At 43.5% G+C, this 12,325-nt stretch overlaps 1 pseudogene; it reads left to right on the top strand.

The window, feature by feature from the left end:
• The first annotated feature begins 2,974 nt into the window (after positions 1–2,974).
• LOC102246073 lies at positions 2,975–11,554 on the top strand (annotated as a pseudogene).
• Positions 11,555–12,325: the final 771 nt, after the last annotated feature.

Here is a 12,325-nt window from a genome sequence, read left to right as displayed (position 1 = left end):
TAAGGGCAGAGGGTGGGGTGGGAACCGGGTGGAGGGGAGTTATCGGGGTAAAAAAGAGGAACAACTGTAATAATCTGAACAATAAAGATTTAATTTTTTAAAAAGTAACACAAAATATATTAAAGATGTGAATATAAGACTGAATACTATAAAATTCCTAGAAGAAAACATAGGAGATAGCTTTATGACATTGGATTTAGCAATGAAATTACATATGTAACAAATAGCACAGGAAACAAGGCAAAGATAGCAAATAAGAATACATCACATTTTAAAAATTTTGTGCATCAAAGTAAGCAATTGACAGAGTGAAAAGGTAACTCATGGACTGAGAGGAAATATTTAAAAATTATATATCTGATATTCAGAATATATAAAGAACTCATACAGTTCAAAACAAAAAAAAAACAATAACCCAGTTTAAAAACAGTCAAAGGCTGGTGTGGCTTAGTAGGTTGAGCATTGTCCCATGAACAAAGAGGTCTCTGGTTCGATTCTGAGTTAGGAAACATGTCCAGTTTGTAGGCTCAATCCTCAGTAGGGGGCAAGCAAGAGGCTGCCATGTTTCTCTATCATGGATGTTTCTCTCTGTTCCTCTCCCTGACTCTCTAAAAGTTAATAAAAAACATTTTAAAATGAACAAAGGAGTTAAATACATATTTCTCCAAAGGAAATATAAAAATGGTCATTAAGCATATGACAAGATGTTCAATATCACTAATTATTAGAGAAATTAAATACCACCTCACACCTATTAGGATAGCCAGTATTCAAAAAGTATATTGTAACAAATATTGGTGTGGATATGGAGTAATTGGAACTGTTGTGGAATATAAGTAGGAATGAAAAATGATGCAGCTGCTCTGGAAAACTGCATGATAGCTCCTCAAAAAATTAAAAATACAGTTGCCATAGAACCCAGAAATTCTACTATGGATATGTATCCAAAAGAACTAGAACTAAAGGCAGGATTTTGAAGAGATATTTGCACACCCATGTTCCCAAGTTCACAACAGCATTATTCATAATAGTGAGAAGGTAGAAGCAACCCATATGTCCATAAAAACAGATGAAAATTGTTAAAGGAAATGTATATACACACAGTCGAATGTTATTCAGCCTTAAGAAAAAGAAAATCTTGTCACATGCCACATCATGGATTGACCATGAAGACATTAAATGATATAATCTAGTTACAGAAAGACAAATTCAGTGTACTTTATGATTCCTCTTCCTTGAGCCATATAAAATAGTCAAATTTATAAAAGCAGAAAAGAGAATAGTGGTTTCCAAAGGCAGGGGAAGAAAGTTAACAAGTTCCTTAATGTGTACAGAATTTCAGTTTTGCAAGATGAAGAAGTTCCAGAAATCTGTTGCACAACAATGTGAATATAACTAACATGTAGGTATATTTAATCTGTATACATAAAAATAGTTAAAATGGTAAATGTTATGTTATTTGTCTTTTAACTATAATTATACAGAAAAATGTGAGAAAATAATAATGCAATAATATACTTAACAAATAAAACCCTTAAAAGGGTTATAAATAAGTAGAGCAATAAGCCATACACCAAATGAAAGAAATTAGTTAAAAATGGTATCTATAATACAGTTTATATTTGTTTGTTATATCCAATATAATCCCAATCCTGGAGGAATGTCATGAAGTGCCCCTAATTTTCACTGAGAAGACTTGGTCGGTAAGAGGAGCCAAAACACTGCACTGGAAAATAATGGACTCTATTATTAAAACAAAATATAAATAATAGTTATTTAAACTGCGGTACTGAGTTTATTAGAATGGACAATAGGTGGTTAAGAACAGAATAGGTGGTTAAGAAATAAATTTTAAAATTAAGAAGAACTGTGAGGCCATCTTTTCCTTAAAATAAAATTCAATCCATTTCCTCTCATGGACATCAAAATACATTTCTCATGGATAAAATTTTAAATGTTCCCATTTGAGATCTTAAGACTGGCTACTTCAGTAATGAGGGCTACTCTTACCCTCTCTGATTCATTCATTTGCTTTTATTATTTGGGTGCAAGTCAGTGTCACCCACCAGATTAAGTCATTTTTAGGACAATGACTTGTGTAATGAATCTTCACCCGCCCCTTAGCACCTAGCACAGCGCTGTGCACACACCACATACACTCTCTATACACACATGTTGAGATTGTTTTTCTAACTTCCTGCCTCCATTGTATATGAGACTCAGGGACCCCAGTTGAAGCAATGACTTCCTGCTGCTGAGTGCCCTAGAACATCCTGCATGGAGGGCTTCATGTGAAAAGCAGCTTAGTGTGAAAACATCCGACACCTGAAATTCAGAGTCTGTCTAGACAACATCTGAAATCACTTAGCATATATAATCCCATGAATTTTCAAAGTAACAAAACTCACATGCAAATTAATTTGATCTGTGGCTATCTTTTAGAATAACACAAGTATTCTAGAGACTGCACTTCAAGTACATTGGAAAGAGAAGAAATAATTCTTTCTCATACCCAGCATTTTTAAAAGTCCCTAGAAAGTTTTCAAACAGCCTCACATGCAAACAAAATGCAGGAAAACTGCACAGAATTCATTGTACTAATGGTACTAACAAACCATTAAACAGCCTGGTGGGTATGGTCAGTGATTGAACTTCAGCCTATGAACTGGGAGGCAATGGGTCAGGGCACATGCCTGGTTGGGGGCTTGATCCCAAGTAGGGGTACTTGGGGAGATAGCCAATCAATGATTCTCTCTCATCATGATCTCTCTTTCTCTCCCTCTTCCTTCCTCTCTGAAATAAATGAAAAATATATTTTAAAAAAACATTAAGCATTTTAAACCTGTATTTATTGGTGTTTAAAATGCAAGTAATAGGAAGGTGAGAGTCTCCTCCAGCCGGCACAACTGAACCAGAACTACCGAGCAGCTCCAGGCTCCTGGTGGCACCACCAGGCAGACTGCAGCTTCTCTCTATGGCTCTTCCATCAGTGTTTGCAGAAGTTCCACAGGCATCGTGGTCCTTGTCTTTAAGCTCACTGCAGGCTTCCAGAAGGATGCGGCCCCCACAAGGTCAACCTGGGAGTGGGAGCTTATCCCATGGATGACTACCAGCCCTGGGTATTGCCTGTGATGAGGAAGGTAGAGCAGAAGATTGCTAACTACAATAACCTAAACCACCATCCTGGGCCTCTTGGAGTTCCAGACCCATGCTTCCTGCCTTGCCCTTGGGGATAACAGCACAGTAATCAGGCAGAAGCAGGTAGGAGGTATGCAGTCTTTGGGGGAAAGAGGTTCACTTTGAATCGAGCTGAGTTCTCAGCACAATGATATAATGGAACAAACAAGGACACACCTGTCTGCATATCTTCACCAACCTGGTGAAAAGGAAATGGGCGGGGGGCCAGGGGCTTGCAACCTAGTTCAGTATCTGGTTAAACCTGTAGTATTACTTCCCCACTCTGACTGACTTGGGCTGAGCTGTAGAGCCTAACCCAGTGGTTGGCACACTTAAGAGCCCTTGAGTGTGGCTCTTCCACAAAATACCACGTGCGGGCGTGCACGTACAGTGCGATTGAAACTTCGTGGCCACACTCAAGGGGCCAAAGAGCCGCATGTGGCTCGCAAGCCGCAGTTTGCCAACCACTGGCCTAACCCTAAGGCCCCACCACAACTGACTTGGGTGGAGCTCTGGTGACCCTCAGGGGCCCACCACAGGAGGAGATATATAGGTTAGAGCCTCCCCACAAGTTCAGTTCAGGCTTTGTATCCAGAATTCCCCTGGACTAGCAGATCCGCGAAATAAAAGTTAAACTTTCCTCCCTCAGAGTGCTGGCGGATCGTTCGCCTGTGCATTCTGCCACATTTGGTACGTTGGCCAGGAAAAATGTCATTTGAGCTGGCTCTTATGCCACTGCTGACAAGAGTGGGCTTCGGGGCACTTGCTTCAGGCTCCAAGACCCAAGGAAGGTGTGCCACAGGCACATTCTCCGGTTCCTGAACTTGCGGGGCCCAGAGAGACTGTGGTGACTGCGCTCTGTTGGACTCAAAAGAGGCAGGAAACACCATTCTGGGACTTCCTGGGAAGGAAGTCAAAACTTGAACTGGCTAAGGGTATGAGTCTGGCCTGCCTTTGAAAAAGGTAGAAGAGAAATGTTCCTAAGCAATTTTCCACTGCCTCTGTGCAGAGGCTTATTCTGTATCTCTGCACAATTGAAACTGATTTGGTGAATGCAGGGATTTCTGTGGTGTAAATGTGGCATGTGCCTGTGTAAAAGTGTTTATTTACTGTTGGAGTTTTATGTTTATTTGTTTCTGATTTGTGTTTTGTTTTTGTTTTTTTAAAAAGCTTTCAAAACCTCTCCCGTGTGTCCATGGTGATTCAAAGTTTTTAGTGGGGAATGTTATCTGTCTTTATTGTTTAAACTAGAGGCCCAGTGCACAAAAATTTGTGCACTGGGGCTGGGGGTGTCCCTCAGCCCAGACTGTACCCTCTCCAATCTGGGATCCCTCGGGGGACATACACTGAGTGGCCAGATTATTATGACCGGCCAGATTACTATGACCAACCCATCAGTACTTCATTGACACTTCCAAAAATACTGAATATTGAAAACTTCCTAAGCAAATACTCTCAAGGTATTATTATTATTATTATTATTTGCATAACTAATTCACTTCATTGTACTGATGGGGTGGTCATAATAATCTGGCCACTCAGTGTACCTTTCACAATCCGGGACTGCTGGCTCCCAACCACTTGCCTGCCTGCCTCTAACCGCTTTGCTTCTGCCTGCCAGCCTGATCACCCCCTAACTGCTCCCCTGCCAGCCTGATCACCCCCTAACTGCTCCCCTGCCAGCGTGATCGACCCCAACTTCCCTCTCCTGCTGGTCTGGTCACCCCTAACTGCCCTCCTCTGCCAGACATCTTGTGGTGGCCATCTTGTGACCACATGGGGGCAGCCATCTTGTCACCACATGGGGGTGGCCATCTTGTCTGAGGGTGTGATGGTCAATTTACATATTACCTCTTCATTATATAGGGTATGTCTCTTTGATGTTGGTTTAAATTGTTTAGCTGGTGAAATTTCTGGTTGTGTCTCTTCAAAACTATGAATGTATTGCTAATCTGAGGAATATTATTTACATGTCACCTAAAAATTAAGGCTAAGAGTTCTCACTAACTGAAAAGAAAGTATGGCTTTGGTATAATGGAGAAAGGTACAGAGCAATGTTGAAAGAAAGTTGAATAAATGACAGGCCAGTAAGCCAGGACAAGTAGAACAAGGAAACTGAGAGACTAAATAGAAAATTGGAGCCCTCCTATAAATTCTGTCTTCCCTAAATCAAGGACATTGGATACATCTTGTGAATCCTGTATTCCCTAAACCAAGGATACTTGGGAGTAAATGATTTGCATTTTGCCTCTCTAAACAGAGGTGAAATAGATAATGTCAATGTACTCAGGAAGACTGATAGCAGAAATCTGATTAGTGTCATTTGCTATCCATACTCAAGGATAAATGAAGTTAGAAATTAAGTCTTATTTTCATTAGTTCTTTAATTCAGATATTTAAAAAAAAAAAAAAGGAGGCAGCCTGGTTCCTCCCTGCAACATTGATAATAGCTCCTCCTCAAACTCTACTGTCTTAGAGTGTATGTTAAGAAATTTTAAAAATGGGTTTATTGGGGACTACAGGATAAATCTAGTCCCCTGGGAGCTAAAAAGGATGTGTGAAATAGACTGGCGATCTTTTGGAGTAGGGTGGCAACTGGAGGACACATTGGATTTCCCCACAATCAGGCATGTTCACAGAATTATCACAGGAGACCCAGGTCATCCTGACCAGTTCCCTTATATTGACCAGTGACTAGAAATAGCAGAGCTTAAGCTGCTTTGGATCTGGTTTTGTGTATATAAGGAAAAAGGGCAGGCCCCTCAGAAAGAGAATAAGCCTCCTATTCTGCAGGAACCCCCTGAGGAAGCCCTGCCAGTTCTACCACCTCCATACATACCTCAAGGGGTACCCAGTGCCCCTTTGACTAGACAGGGAAGCTTAGATATACCACCTCCTTCCATCCTTCCCCCTGCATACTCTCCAGAGCCAGTTGAACAATGTTTGCGCTCAGCTGATCGGGGACCCAAACCACTCCCGGCTTTCCAGATGCCTCTCTGAGAAATGCGGGGTCCTCATATAAATGGAGAAAATGTGACCCCACATGAGGGGGTGGGGGGATTGGTCTTTTACTACAAACCTTTCCCTATGACCAGTCTCTTACATTGGAAGCATCACACTCCCACTTATTCCAGAAAACCTCAAGCCATGGCTGACCTTCTGGAGTCAATTTTTCAGACCCATAAGCCCACTTGGGTCGACTTCGAGCAACTCCTCATGCTCTTTAACACTGAGGAGCACATGAGAATAATAACAGAAGCTCAGAAATGGCTCCAGATCCAGGCCCTTCCAGGGAGATTAGACACAGATAGATGGGCCAGGGAGGCCCATCTCCTAGATGTGGAACCCAGATGGGACCCGAATTTGGAGGACGGGAGGGCCAGATTAGAGAGATATCAGCTGGCCTTCCTCCAGCAGCTCCGGGCTGGGGCCAAGAAGCCCACTAATATGGCCAAGACCTCTGAGGTTTTCCAGAGGCCTGATGAAAGTCCAGCAGCCTTTTATGAGTGACTCTGTGAAGCATATTGAGTTTACACTCCCTTTGACCCAAAGGCCTCAGAGAATGAAACTATGGTCAATGCAGCCTTCATTAGTCAGGCCCAGCTGACATAAGAAGAAAGCTACAGAAGCTTGAAGGATTTGCAGGAAAGAATTCAACTGAGCTAGTAGAAATAGCAAACAAGGTTTTCATTAATCAGGACAATGTGGCTAAAAAGGAGGCTGAGGAGAAACTAAAAAGGAAAGTGACTCTGATTACTACGCTGGTCTGGGCAGAAGGAAATCCCCAGGGCCTGGGTAAGAACCACGCCCCCGTACTAATTGACATAAAACCTGGCGCACAGCCTGTAAAACTTCGCCAGTATCCAATTCCAAGGAACGCACACCTAGGTATCTAGGGCCAAATAGAATGACTGATTCAATGGGGACTTCTTAAGCAGTGTCAGTCTCCATGGAACAGCCCTCTCTTATCTGTCAAGAAGCCTGGGACCAATGATTACCACCCAGTACAAGACCTGTGGGCTCTGAATGAGGCAATTATAACCCTGCATTCGGTGCTGCCAAATCCATACACCCTTCTGGGACTCATTCCATCATAAGCAGAATGGTTCACATGTCTAAATCTAAAAGATGCCTTTTTCTAGCCTTCAGCTGGTACCCTCCAGTCAGCCCCTGTTTACCTCCGAGTGGGGAAACCCAATCACAGGGGCTAAGAAACAGTTCATGTGGACCAGACTGCCACAAGGGTTCAAGAACTCCTCAACTCTTTTTAGTGGTGCACTAGCAGCAGATTTGTCCAAATTTCCAGGACAGGTCGTGGGATGCATTCTACTCCACTATGTAGACAACCTCCTACTGGCTATCTCCATGCGAACTCAGTGTTGGGAAGGAACACAAACCCTTCTAAGACTCTTAACTGAAACGGGTTACCAGGTGTCCAAAAGGAAGGCTCAACCTGTCAAAGGGAAGTCAAATACCTAGGTTTCAGAATTACCCAAGGGAAACGAAGACTAGGGACTGAAAGAAAACAGACAGTATGTGCCATAACATTCCCAGCACACGGCGACAGATTTGGGAATTCTTAGGGGCAACAGGGTTCTGTTGAATTTGGATCCCAAAGATTCCAGATCTAGCTAAGCCCCTCTATGAAGCCTTAAAAGGGGAGGAAAAGGCATCCATTAATTTGGGTCCTGAACAGGAAAAAGTCTTTGCAACCATAAAAATGAAGCTCACTGAGGCGCTGGCCCTGGCGCTCCCAGATGTGACACGGGACTTTAACCTTTTCATTCATAAGAACAACAGAGTAGCCCTAGGAGTTCTGACTCAGGAGTTGGGACCCTGGCAGAGGCCAGGAGCTTACCTCTCCAAACAGATTGACCGAGTTGCCTCCCGGTAGCCCCCATGCCTCAGGGCTCTTGCAGCCGTGGCCTTATTATTCAAAGAGTCAGACAAGCTCACTCTGGGACAGAACTTAAATGTTAAAGTGCCTCATGCTGTTGTCACCCTAATGGAAGCTAAGGGGCAACATTGGCTGATTCATGCTCGGATGACTCAATACCAAGGGCTTCATGTAAAAATATACAAATAAGATTAGAGGTAGTTAGAACTCTTAATCCTGACACTTTTTTACCCATCGCAGAGGGAACCCCTAAGCATGATTGTCTAGAAGTCCTAGAGGAGGTTTACTACAGCTGGCCAGAGCTAACAGACAGGCCTCTACAGAATCTGGACTTAGTAATGTTCACAGATGGCAGTAGCTTCCTAGATGAAGAAAAAAGATGAGCCAGGTATGCAGTGGTATCAAACTATGAGATAATAGAGGCACAGGCCCTGCATGAAGGATGGTCAGTGCAGAGGGCAGAACTTTGGGCCCCAGTCAGAGCCTTAAACCTCAGTAAGGATAAGAGCATCAACATCTACACTAACTCGCTCTCTGCCTTCGCTACCCTGCATATCCATGGGGCATATACAAGGAAGGGGGCTCCTGATGGCCAGAGGAAAAGGAATAAAATATCAGAATGAGATCTTGAAGTTACCAGAAGCAGTCTGGGAGTCCAAAGAAGTAGCAGTCATCCATTGTAGGGGTCACCAAAAAGGAAAAGACTCAGTGTCAGAAGTAAACCATCGTGCAGATGCAGCGGCAAGGCTAGCTGCTAAAGAGCGGGCAGCACCATTGCAGATCACGCTGGCTCCTTAATTCCCTGAACCTCCAAAATACACCCCTCAAGAAGAATGGGCCCAGTGAGAAGGGGGTAAGAGGACAAAGGAAGGTTAGTGGATACTCCCAGATCACAGGGTCTACATTCCAGAACAGTTAGCCCATAGAGTAGTCCTCTAGCAGCATGAACTTACCCATTTAGGGAAGACAGCTCTAGAAGCCTTGTTAAGCAGATACTATCTAATTGCCCATCTCCCATCCTTATGTGCCTCAGTCTCTCAGCGCTGCCTCCTCTGTGCACAGAACAATGCAAGGAAGGGTCCTGTAGAACCGATAGGAATTCATCACTGTGGGAAGGCTCCCTTTGAAGATCTAGAGGTAGACCTTACAGAAATAGGGCCTAGTAGTGGAAATAAATATCTTTTAGGTTTTGTCTGCACCTTTTCAGGCTGGGTTGAGGCATATCCTATGCGCACAGAGAAGGTGAGAGAAGTCACTAAGGTGTTACTGAAGGACATAATTCCACAGTATGGAATGCCATTAACCATAGGGTCAGATAATGGCCCAACCTTTATAGCTGAGGTAGTACAGCAGGTAGTTAAGGCCTTAGGAATGAAGTGAGACTTACATATAGCCTACAGGACCCAGAGTTCAGGGAAAGTAGAATACATGAGCAGGACACTCAAGCAGGCTATGGCTAAGCTATGCCAGGAGACAAATTTACCCTGGACAGATATCTTACCACTTGTGCTCCTGTGGGTGTGCTGTGCCCCAAGAGCCAGTGTAGGGTTCTCTCTATTTGAAATTCTATATGGCAGACCTCTTCCCTTAATTTGGCCAAAGGGAGATTTGAGGGAAATAGGCAACTTAGCAATTCAGAAACAGCTACAAGGACTTGGGAAAACTATCCTTGAAGTCCACAGATGGGTTACTGATCGATTTCCCATCTCTCTAGGAATAGCTATGCACCTTCACAAGTCAGGTTTGGGTAAAAGATTGGAAAAAGGAACCCCTTAAACAAACCTGGAAGGGACCTTATCCAGTAGTACTAACCACCTCCTCAGCTCTCAAAGTTGCAAGACTGAACAACTGGATCCACTACTCCCGGGTGAAAGCAGCCCACCAGCTGGAAAATCAGCATCCAGAGTGGAAGGTGACCTCTAACCTGAACCACCCCCTGTAGATCATCTTCAAGAAGATGCCGGATCTGGCTGACCGACCTAAATCTCTTTATTCTCTCCTATCTGGATAATTATTGTTTTTGTTTTATTCTGTCTTCATGCAAGTGTTGCCAGAACCCCAGACTGGTACTTGGGGGAGAACTTCTCTGCCCTTGCTACTCCAATGATCCCCTTGGGGAAGATGGTGAAGACTCAGGATACTGAACCCCCTTTTTGTCAACCCCTTCAGCAGGAAGTAGCTAGAGTGGTGGTCGACCTTATCCCCATTTCCTGAGTCTTTTGTAATCCCCAAGGCTAAGAATAGCTTGTGGAACAAGAGGGGGGAATAAAAAGGAAAATGTGTGTGGCTGGGGGAGGCCGGGGGGCTTGCAACCTAGTTCAGTATCTGATTACAACTGTAGTCTTACTTCCTCACTCTGACTGACTTGGGTGGAGCTGCAAAGCCTAATACCAGGGCTCTGCCACAGCTGACTTGGGTAGAGCTGCAGAGCATGTCCCAAGGCCCTGCCAAGAATGATTTGGGGGGAGCTGCGGGACCCTCAGGGGCCTGCCACAGGAGGAGATATATAAGTCAGAGCCTTCCCACAAGTTCAGTTCAGGCTTTGAATCTGGAATTCCCCTGGATTAGCAGATCTGTGAAATAAAAGTTAAACTTTCTTCCCTCAGAATGTTGGCTGATCTTTCCCCTGTGCATTCTGCCACAACACTGGGAGAATCACAATGCTGTGTTTACTGCCACTGCATTTAAAGACATTGGGTCCTATCACTATTGGGATGCAGCAAAGAGAGAACTCGACCTCCAGGGTTTTCTGAAGGATGTGGAGAATGCTCCTGAGTGTTCCATCTTTGTCCTCCATGCCTGTGCACACAACCCACTGGAACCGACCCAACTCCAGAGCAGTGGAGGGAGATCACCTCAGTCATAAAGCGCCCATTTCTGTTTCCTTTCTTTGACTCAGCCTATCAGGGCTTCACATCTGGAAACCTAGAGAAAGATGCCTGGGCCATTTGCTATTTTGTGTCTGAAGGATTTGAGCTCTTCTGTGCCCAGTCCTTCTCCAAAATCTTTGGGCTCTACAATGAGTACATAGGGAATGTGATCATGGTTGCAAAAGAATCTGACAGCATGCAGCAGGCTCTTTCTCACATAAATAATGTGCAAATTACCTTGTCTAATATCCCTGCTCAGGGAGTGTGGATCATGGTCACTACCCTCTCTAACCCTGAGCTCCTTAAGGAATGGACAGGTAATATGAAGACAATGGCTGTCCAGATTCTGACCATGAGATCTGAACTATGGGCACAATTATAAGCCCTCCAGACCCCTGGAACCTGGAACCATATCACGGAGTAAATTGAAATGTTCAGCTTCACGGGGTTGAAGACCAAGCAGGTTGACTATCTGGTCAGTGAAAAGCACATCTATCTGCTGCCAAGTGGTCGGATCAACATGTGTGGCTTAACCACCAAAAACCTAGATTATGTGGCCACCTCCATCCATGATGTAGTCCCCCAAATCCAGTAAAGACGTACCACCAAAACTAGCACCACCAAAGCAGCCCTCTCTCATGTGTGTTCCCTGCCTGCACAAATCTAATATACATCACGAATTAGATTATTGCAAGACTGAAAGGCTGCACTTGTTGGTTTCCCAGATGAAGAGAACATCTCTTGAAAAGAAATGCGGGCCTGGATTATAGCCCTTCTGAAGGCCAGAGCAAATTAAGCTTTCTAAGAAGAATAAAACAGTACTTTGAGAATGAAGTGTAGATATCTTGTCTCTTCTCTAGAAGCAAGAGTCTTGCCTGTGTCACTTGTGTACTTCTATGTGTTGCTTGACTTTGTACAAAGTCTAGTACCAAAGATCAAGTTATCTGAAGAGCTATGTGTAATTAAAACATCACCTTTATCCACAAAAAAGAAAATAATAGTACCTACATTACACACACGTGCTGAGGAATAAATTAAGTTTAATTAATAATACCTATAAAGAATTTAGAATCACAGGGGTGCTTACATTTGGTAGATGATTGGTGATTGTGACACCAGGGACCCAACACATGTGGGGTTTGGACCCACACACTGCACAGCAGAAGGAAGTGCTAGACCAGTGATGGCGAACCTATGACACGCGTGTCAGAGGTGACACGAGAACACAATTTTTTGGTTGATTTTTCTTTGTTAAGTGGCATTTAAATATATAAAATAAATATCAAAAATATAAACCTTTGTTTTACTATGGTTGCAAATATCAAAAAATTTCTATATGTGACACGGCACCAGAGTTAAGTTAGGGTTTTTCAAAATGCTG

Source organism: Myotis brandtii, unplaced genomic scaffold (genome assembly GCF_000412655.1).
Source record: "Myotis brandtii unplaced genomic scaffold, ASM41265v1 scaffold1257, whole genome shotgun sequence".
NCBI classification, from domain to species: domain Eukaryota; kingdom Metazoa; phylum Chordata; class Mammalia; order Chiroptera; family Vespertilionidae; genus Myotis; species Myotis brandtii.
This window is presented reverse-complemented; position numbering and strand designations above follow the sequence as displayed.